The sequence below is a fragment of the Cinclus cinclus genome, chromosome Z (genome assembly GCF_963662255.1).
Source record: "Cinclus cinclus chromosome Z, bCinCin1.1, whole genome shotgun sequence".
NCBI lineage: Eukaryota > Metazoa > Chordata > Aves > Passeriformes > Cinclidae > Cinclus > Cinclus cinclus.
This window is the reverse complement of record NC_085084.1, coordinates 52,119,859-52,128,696: the sequence shown is the minus strand read 5'-3', so window position 1 is coordinate 52,128,696 and position 8,838 is coordinate 52,119,859.

Genomic DNA, 8,838 nt, shown 5'->3' with positions numbered 1-8,838 from the left:
CAATATACAACTTACATAATTGCACCAAGTTGGTTGCATAAGAAGAATTCTACAAATACCTTGGTTAAGTTTCAAACATCTAACATGCATTTGAAGTGCCTGTATATAAAACTAGGTTTCTTGAAGTGGTCATTGAGTTTTTACTTACCCCAGTTGCCATCACAGGTTTTGTTAGTAAAGTTCCTCAAGCATTTGTATTTATTATTCAGAAGCAGTGAAAGCTTGGCAAAACTTATCTGTAACCCTTTGCAACTGATAAACTAGATAAACCTCTGCCACTTCTGCAAGTAGAACTGAGTGCAGTATGCAGTTAAATTTTCTTGATTTAGTTAAGATCTGTTGAGTGATTTGGTCTTCAATACATCTAAAATGTTGAGCAAAAATCTGAGCACTTAATCTAACTGGCCAGTCCCAGTCAAAAATTTCAAATCTGCACCTGACTGGATCTTCTGCAAGATCACAGTAGAAAGAACCCAGCAGATCCTGGGTAGGAACTTAAGAGGTATCATATGCCTGAAGCTTCAGCCCTCTATGGGGTTGTATGAACAAGGCATTCTTAGCTTTAGAAGAAGAAGAAGGTAGTTCAAACTGCTAGTAAGAAGTTTCACCAGAACCATCCTCTCTTATTGCTGAATTTTTAAGTGCTACTGGAAATGAATGCTTCCTAAATTGTAAAGGAACAGCAGAGAAAGAAAAATAGGGAGGAATTTTATTTATGTTCTGTTCTTCTAGATAAAGGATAATGCATTCCTTGAATTTCTCCGATTTTAGCCTGGAAATGAAACATGATCACAGGTGCTCCTGGAACAAATACTGCACAAAGAGAAAAATAGTCATAAATTGAAAACCTTTCAAGCATAATTTAATTCTTCAGCTTGAGAAAAAGAGTGGCCTCTCGCAATCCTTTTGAACCATGAGGAAAAGATACAGTATGATGATAGACATCACCACACGTCAGTGGTTATGTCTAGAGGAAGCTGCAGATACATCAGCTTCATCAATCCTACAGTGATCTTTGGATGGAATGCTGTACCCAGCTCCTCTGTGGTGTATAGGGAAGAGTGGTGCTAAGGCAGCAGATCAGTTTTTGCATCTCCTCTAAGCAGGTGCTTTAAAGTGTCATCTTCGAGGAGCAGAAAAAACTTTAGATATAAAGTAAATAGAAGGAAGTTGGAAGGTTCATGTCATCATTTTAACACTTTTGATCAAGAGGATACAAAGCTTGGTACACCATGATATCCAATACAACAGAGCAGAACTGATATCTTGGCTATGTGTAAATCTGAGATAGCTGTTAAAAATGAGTAAGCTTCCAGAGTTAGGACATTATAGATCATTTCACCACATCCTCAGCGTTCCTTCTTCCAAAAACTGTTCCTTGCTTTCACTTTGGAGCATCATGAAGTTACTGTTTTCTTTGGCCTGGAAGTCTAGCAGCATCTTGTGGGGTTCCCAAAATCAGAAGGTCACATGCTAACTGATCAGTTTTAGGTTCTAGGATGGAACTCATCATAGATGTGATTTCCCATGATAACAGAGAACTGTTGCCTGGGTAATGCATTTAGTTTTAATTCTCCAGCTGTGCAATAGGGACAATAATAATTTCATATTTCACAGAGTGGTTGAGGATAGATACAAGTTTTACATAAAGGTCTCAGAGCTTGCACTGTGGACTTGAGGAAAAAAAAATCTGTTGTTTTCTTTATAAAACTATGGTATTAATCTAGCCAAACTAAAATTTCTGCTTTTATTCAAGGCCAGACATTTTACTTTTGACAGGTTAAGAATATTTACAAAGTATTAATACTCTAAACTTCAGCTGAGAGTCTGAAGAATTAAGTCTGAAACAAAATTAAACTGGAGGTGTCTTCCACTGAATACTGGGAAACTGTTTGGAAACAAAGAAGTATTAATGGACTGCAATATCATAGTTATCTGGAGGTGAAAACATTAGCACTTCACTAGACTGCGCAGCTAAATGGTGACGTGCTCTCCACACCTTCATGCCAGAGAGCCTGTCAGGTAATACTGCAACTAGCATCAGTGCTTCTATCTCTATTCTGATTCTCAGCTCACAAAAGTAATAAATAATGCCCAGCTTACACATCTTTCACTTCTCTATGTCTAAAGGAACTCCATGGAATTCAGAAATTCCCTGTAACCCAAGGAAATCTCTTGCTTCCTGCTTCTCTGCAATATTGAAGTATGAACAGTGGTATCAAGGAAAAAGTCTGCTTATCTGGCTTTTACACAACTTTGAGAGATACTAATACTAATACTAATACTAATACTAATACTAATACTAATACTAATACTAATACTAATACTAATACTAATACTAAATAATGCTAATGCTAATGCTAACACTAACGCTAATGCTAATTCTAATACTAGCACTAGAACACTGGTAGAACAAATGTGTTAAAATCTTTCCCATGTCAGACACTGGATGCTGAGAGTCAGCAATCAGCTGCAGCCCCTTCAGAGAAAATGTTTCCATTTTTCACAGGAAGCATTTCACTTGGTATCTGAGGCATCTGTTTGCTTTGATGTTTGTTTCCCTTTTGATAGCACGCAACTGTCAATCTGTTTCTAAGCCTAACACAGGCCAGTATTTCATTTTTGTCTCAGCTCCTGTGGAGAACCAGAGCAGGGAAAGGTTGTGAAGAAGCAGGAATTTCACAATCCTTGCTGAAGTTGTAGGCTCTCATGAGATGCAGAAAATATAACAGAACATGCTTGGTTTCTGTCTTCATACCGTGGAAAGTATTTTGTCAAGCACTGATAATGCACAACCTTGCAGCTTTGCAGGTTGATGCACTGTGATTGTAGCTCATTCTGACATGCACTCAAGCAGCCGCTGGAGAAGCCAGTCTTGTTTCTTCAACCTGCGTTCAGCCCTATAGTACCACCACCTTTTCGAAACATGGGAGGGATGAAAACCTGTTTTTTAACGAGGGCAAGGTGTTTGAATTGAATGCAGCACTCGACCTGTCAAGTTTTGGACCACTGTGCTTTAGAAATGCCTCATTTTTGTGGTTGTTTGGTGCTACTATTGTGAGCCAGTAGAGGGCACCCTGACATTTCATTTTAGTGTTACTAACTTCTAGATAGGGCCGGTCTTTCTGAAATTTAGTTTTAAAGGATACTGTTAACAGACATAGGTACTTCTATAGATAATGGCTATTGTACAACGACAACTTTGAAAGTCTGCTTTTTCAATATCATCAAAACCTGAATATTAGAATTTTAGACCCCCCAGACAACACAAAATCCCAAGCTGAGGAAATAGCTGCAGCTCACCCTACTTACTTTCATCTGTCACATTTTCATAATGTAGGTGGAGTTTTTTTCATATGGACCTACAAAATTGGTTAATAAAACACACCTAAAGTTTGAAAAATCCAATAAAACAGTTGAATAGCATTTACATTAGCAATCTGTCCTGTATATTTTTTAGCTGTCAGCTCACTACAGATCATTCCAGCACAAAACTTTGTCATTCCAGTCAGGCACTTATTAAAACTAAGATTTTTTTTTTCTCTCCTCTGCACCGTATAATAATAGAATTGCAAATACTTGCCCTCAGAAAACAAAATTGTAAAAGAAAAATCTGAATAGTTTCTGAAATTGTTCATTCAAGCACAAACTATTTGTCCCAAAATCCATCTGTCAGCCTTTAGCTAGGAGGAGGGTTGCTTACTTTGGGCCAAATTTTCTCAAAGAATATATTAGAATGTGAATATTTTGATAGTTCATAGCATCTTCCATCTGAAATTCCCTGAACATTACACATATAATAATTGAGGCTCCTTCTAGTAGCAGGGTTTTTTCAAATTAAAATTAGTTTGAGCCCTTCAGGAATGAATGATTAAAACCCTCTTTTAACAAAATGTGTTTTGAAATTGTTGTGCTAACTATGTGTATAGGGTAATTCCAAATGTGTTTTTTTTGTTTCCCTAAAAATGCATTAAGAAATGTGGGAACTAATACTGTCTAGGAATTTAATTAATTTATAACTTGAATGCCAGATATAAATAAGAGAATAAGGAACAATATGTGTTTTTAGGCGTAAAGTTGCATTCTCCAGGGACGTTCCAAAAGTTATTCATATTGGTAAAGAGTAAAGCTGAAAATACCTCTTAAAAATGCTGAAATAAGTATTCTTCATGAGAAGTCTGAGAACCATCCACATAACTAGATTGTAATCATATCAACCATATGCCCATGTGCAGGAGAGAATGCATGGAGCAAGAGGATAATAAAATAAGGCACTGGAAACTTGGTATAGATGAGGCAGAAAAGACTCAGGATGTCAAAGGTACAGGAGCAATCGTGGCAAACCATTCTCATGTGTTCCTGCATGACTCCACCCAAGATGTCATCATCACTGCCAAATGACATCATCAATGCCAAGGCTTTGTAAAATGTGTCTTTGTCCAGCATCACACAGAGACACATTTTCCTTAGACTTTCACTATTGTTAGCTATCATTTTGACCATTTAGAATTAATTAAAAAGAAAACTGAACAATCAGACAAAAAGAAACTAGGTCTTTTTTTGTCCTTATTGGAACAGAAAAATAAGTCAAGAACACAAGAGTGGGGATAGAGCTCCATGGATACAGGCTTCTGCTTCCCCCAGCACACAACTCTAGGAGGGAAGGCTTACAAGCTCTGCTCCAGGCATGACAGTGTCAGCACATTCCTTGTAAGTATCTTGAATGTGCAAAGTAGAAATGTTTTGTTGATGAGCTCTGGAAAATCCCTTCTAGCAACCAGTCTTTTCTGTCTTTATTCCTTGGTCCTTTCAAAGCATCATTAGTGACAGCAATTGTATCAGCTAGTTCTTTGTTCCTAAAGACCTAAGGGAATTCCTTACAGTTAAGCCCATCTGGATTACAAAACACAGGGTTTCCAAGGAATGTACAGCCTCAATGCCAAATTATTTGGATATTCTATGCTGTGATAGATGTTCAAAAATTCTGGACAGTACAGATGGCAAGATACCCTGTGATAGCTGAAAGCAAATCCTTTTCATAGGATGTTTCAATTCTCATTCTATTACAAATATTTTATATTTTTCCCTCAGTATTTTTTATATGCTGCAGAATTATTCCAACAATTTCCCTTAAGTACCCAAGCATAATAAGCCACAGGAGACAGGCAAGCAAGCAAGCAAGCAAGCAAGGACTGAGTGGAATGAGCCGTAGTGTGGACCATGGATCAAAAAGTGCCAGGACAGCAACCCCTGAAACAGCTGGAAAGGCCTAGTGTGATACCAATTTGTATCCATTTGAGAGAGCATCTGTCTGTAAATATTCCCAGCAATAAGAGCTTGGAGAAACTGGTGTGTGGACATCTGGCACCATGAAGAAACAGAACATCCAGAATTCAACTGTTAAAGCATTGTCTGCCAAGCCCCCTGACAGACCCCAACGTGGAGCCACTAGACATCCTCAGCATTCTAGCATAAAACTCTGCACAATAAAATGTGTGCACAATCCTTTGCCTAACACAGTCTATCCTGCTGGTTTAGTCCACTTAATAAAGTCAACTCAATTATGTCGTATTACCTGGTGTTATTTTCCCCCTGGAGATTATGTTATTATCAAAGACTAGAAGCTATCTTGCTTCAAAATATTTTCTCCCTTTTTGTGAGAGATAGCTTTTTCTTCCTTTTAAATGTAAATTTTAATTTCTTACATGTAAATGTCTCAACACTGGAGAATTTTTCTTTTCTTTGTTGAATTCATGCTTTTAACCCAAAATGGAGAGTGAAAAGATTTAATGTTCTGCTCTCTTAAGTGTTTCCACTGAAGAAAAATGACTGCTGTTTTTTCTAGCTTATGCATTCTATTTGCCATGTTTTTTCCTGGGTTTCAGTAGAAAAAAGCCGAACAACCAAACAAACAAAACTCTGAAAAAAACCCCCCAGTATTTCTAGCTTTAGAAAAAGTATTTAAAATTTTCACTCTCTTCAGGTGTTATACTCTGAGTCAGTATTCTAAGAAAAAGGCCACTGGAGACAGTTTGTACTAAATAAGTCATAACTTTTTCCGAGATAGGCTCTTCAGTGTCTGTAATTAAAGGTGTGACCTACAGCAAGACTTCCTAGACCCAGATTAAAATATACAGGGTCTTAGAGAACAACAGTGTCATATAATGTCTTGAGAAGGGACCTTAAATATCATGTTGTCCTGGTTTGAAAGACAGGTGTTTGCTAAGGAAAGCAGAAGCTTCCCTTTGGACTGAAAAAATGTGATCCTTCCTACAGATTATTATGATTTTGAAATTAAGGGAGCTCTCAAGCAAAGATATGGGGGTAGGAATAACAGTTCTTTACTAGTATATCTAACACGACAAACAAGAAAAACAACAGCTATGAAATTACCCACAAACAGAACAGTAACTCAGTCCCAGTGTTTTTTGGCTGCAGGCACCTTTTCCCTGAGCTGCAGTTCCCGGTGCTGGGGGCGGGCGGGTCCCGCAGAGCTGCAGGAGGGCTGGGGGTGATGGCAGAGCTGTCCCAGGGGGAGAGAGAGATGGAGAGAGAGCCCTCCGCTCACGGTGTGGGTCCTAATGCTCAGCAGAGTGCTGGATGGTGGCAGGTTACAGTGAGAAGGGAGCAGGGCAGGGTCTGACAGCAGTGAGGATGGTTCCTGGCGCTGGGATGGCAGTGATGGGACACAAGCAGCGATCGTCCTTCTCGTCCAAACTCCGCGGGGAAAATGGGGCAGAGCCAGAGTCTTCCGTCTGCTCTTCTGGATGTTTGGATCTCGAGGGGTTTCCCTCCTCTCTCCCCTCCCCCTTGCCACCAGGGCCCAGTCAACAGGTATCTTAGCATGACAATGGGGAAAATTCCACAGAGGGAAAAGGGAAAGAACCAATCCCCAACACATGTGATTCCCTGGTTACAGCTCTCTTGCCATGGGCAGGGACACCTTTTACTAGATCAAGTTGCTCAGAGCCCCATCTAACTAGCCCTGAACACTTCAAGGAATGAGCACCCAAAATTCTCTGTGCAACCTGTCCCAATGCTGTATGACCCTCTGAATAAGGAATTTTTTCCTTATATTTAGTCTAAACCAGTCCTCTCTCAGTTTAAATACATTTCCCTGTCACTCTCTGACCATATAAAATGTCCATCTCCTGTTTTATAAGGCACTTTAGGGTACAGGAAGACCACAATGAGGTGTGCCTGGAGCCTTTTTTCTCCACACCAAACAACTCTCTCAGCCTGTCATTGTAGGACAGTTGCTCCAGCCCACTGATCATCTTCATGGTCCTCCTCTGGACATGTTCTAACAGATCCAGGTATTTCTTTTATTAATACCTCAGAGCTGGACAGAACACTCCAGGTGGGGAATCAAAAGGGCAGAGTAGAGGGGGGAAATCCCCTCCCTTCACCTGCTGGTCACACCTCTTCAGATGCAGGCCAAGGACTGGCCTTCTGGTCTGATCGTACACACTATTGGCTCATGTCCAGATTTTCATTCACAAGAACTCTCACTCCTTCCTGACAAGGTCAGTCTCGGTGACTTCTTCTCCCATTCTATATTTATATCTGAGATTATCCCAAGCCAGCTGCAGGACCTTGAACTTCTTATGGTTCTTGGGGGCCTACCTTTGAAGCTTGTCTAGGTCCTTCTAGATAGTATTCCATCTTTCTGTTGTGTCAACTGTACCTGTTAACTTCAGGTCATCTGTAAATCTGCTGAAGGTGTGCTCAATCCCACTATCAATGTAATTGATGATTTTGAAAAGAACTTGTCCCAAAACAGACTCAAGAGACATCATTTGTCACCATCTTCTACCTGGATACAGAATCATTGATCCCAAACTTCTGGCTTCATCCATCCATCCATCCATCCATCCATCCATCCATCCATCCATCCATCCATTCATCCAATTCCTTGTCCACTGAACTGTCCATTAGTCAACTCTGTATTTGGAGATGAGGATATCATGTGGGGCTGTACTGAAGGCCTTACAAAAGTCTAGACAGCATCTGTCAGTCATCCCTTGTTTACTCTTGACATCATTCCATAATAGACGGCCACCAAACTGGTCAGGCAGGATGTGCCCTTAGTAAAGGGCTGTGCTGGCTGCCTCAGATCACTTCCTTGTCTTTCATGTGCCTTAGCACATCTTTTGATAGGATCTGCTCCATGATCTTGCCAGGCTGGTGAGGCTCTCCAGTATGTAGTTCACTGTGTCCTCCTTTCTTTACTTTTTAAACATGAGAGCAATGTTTTCCCAGTCACTGGGAGCTTCACTTGACTGCCAAGGCTTTTCAATAGTGATAGAAAATGTCTTGGTTACATCAGCTAGCTCCCTCAGGACCCTGCTACATAAGATGGTGTCTACAGATGCTTTATATGGAAAATGTCTGTACAACTTGCACTATGTCTTTTTCACTCTACCATTTTCCAGTCTACAGATTGAAGCAACAGCTTCTTATTTTATATTTTGTTCATGTTTTATGTAGGGTAACTTATGTTCATGTAGAAGATGCACACCTACTTGTTAAGAAGCTTTCCCTGAAAGAGAAAATGCTGATAAAATAACATCAGTTTCTGAATCTCTGTTATCAAGATTATTCTTTTTACTTTCATTTTTTTCCTGTTATCATATCTCTCTTCCATGTTCACTGTAAACCTTGATAACTCGTGTTCCAGTGGACACTGAAAATAATTACTAATTTTTATCTCTTCTGGCTGTATTTTAGAATAGCATCAGCAGTCCTTTTCCATTTGGCTTTTGTCCTTATCTCCTTAACATTCTGTAAAACTTTTTGTAGCTTTTCTATTTTTTGTGGGTGTTCAGACAACAAGGA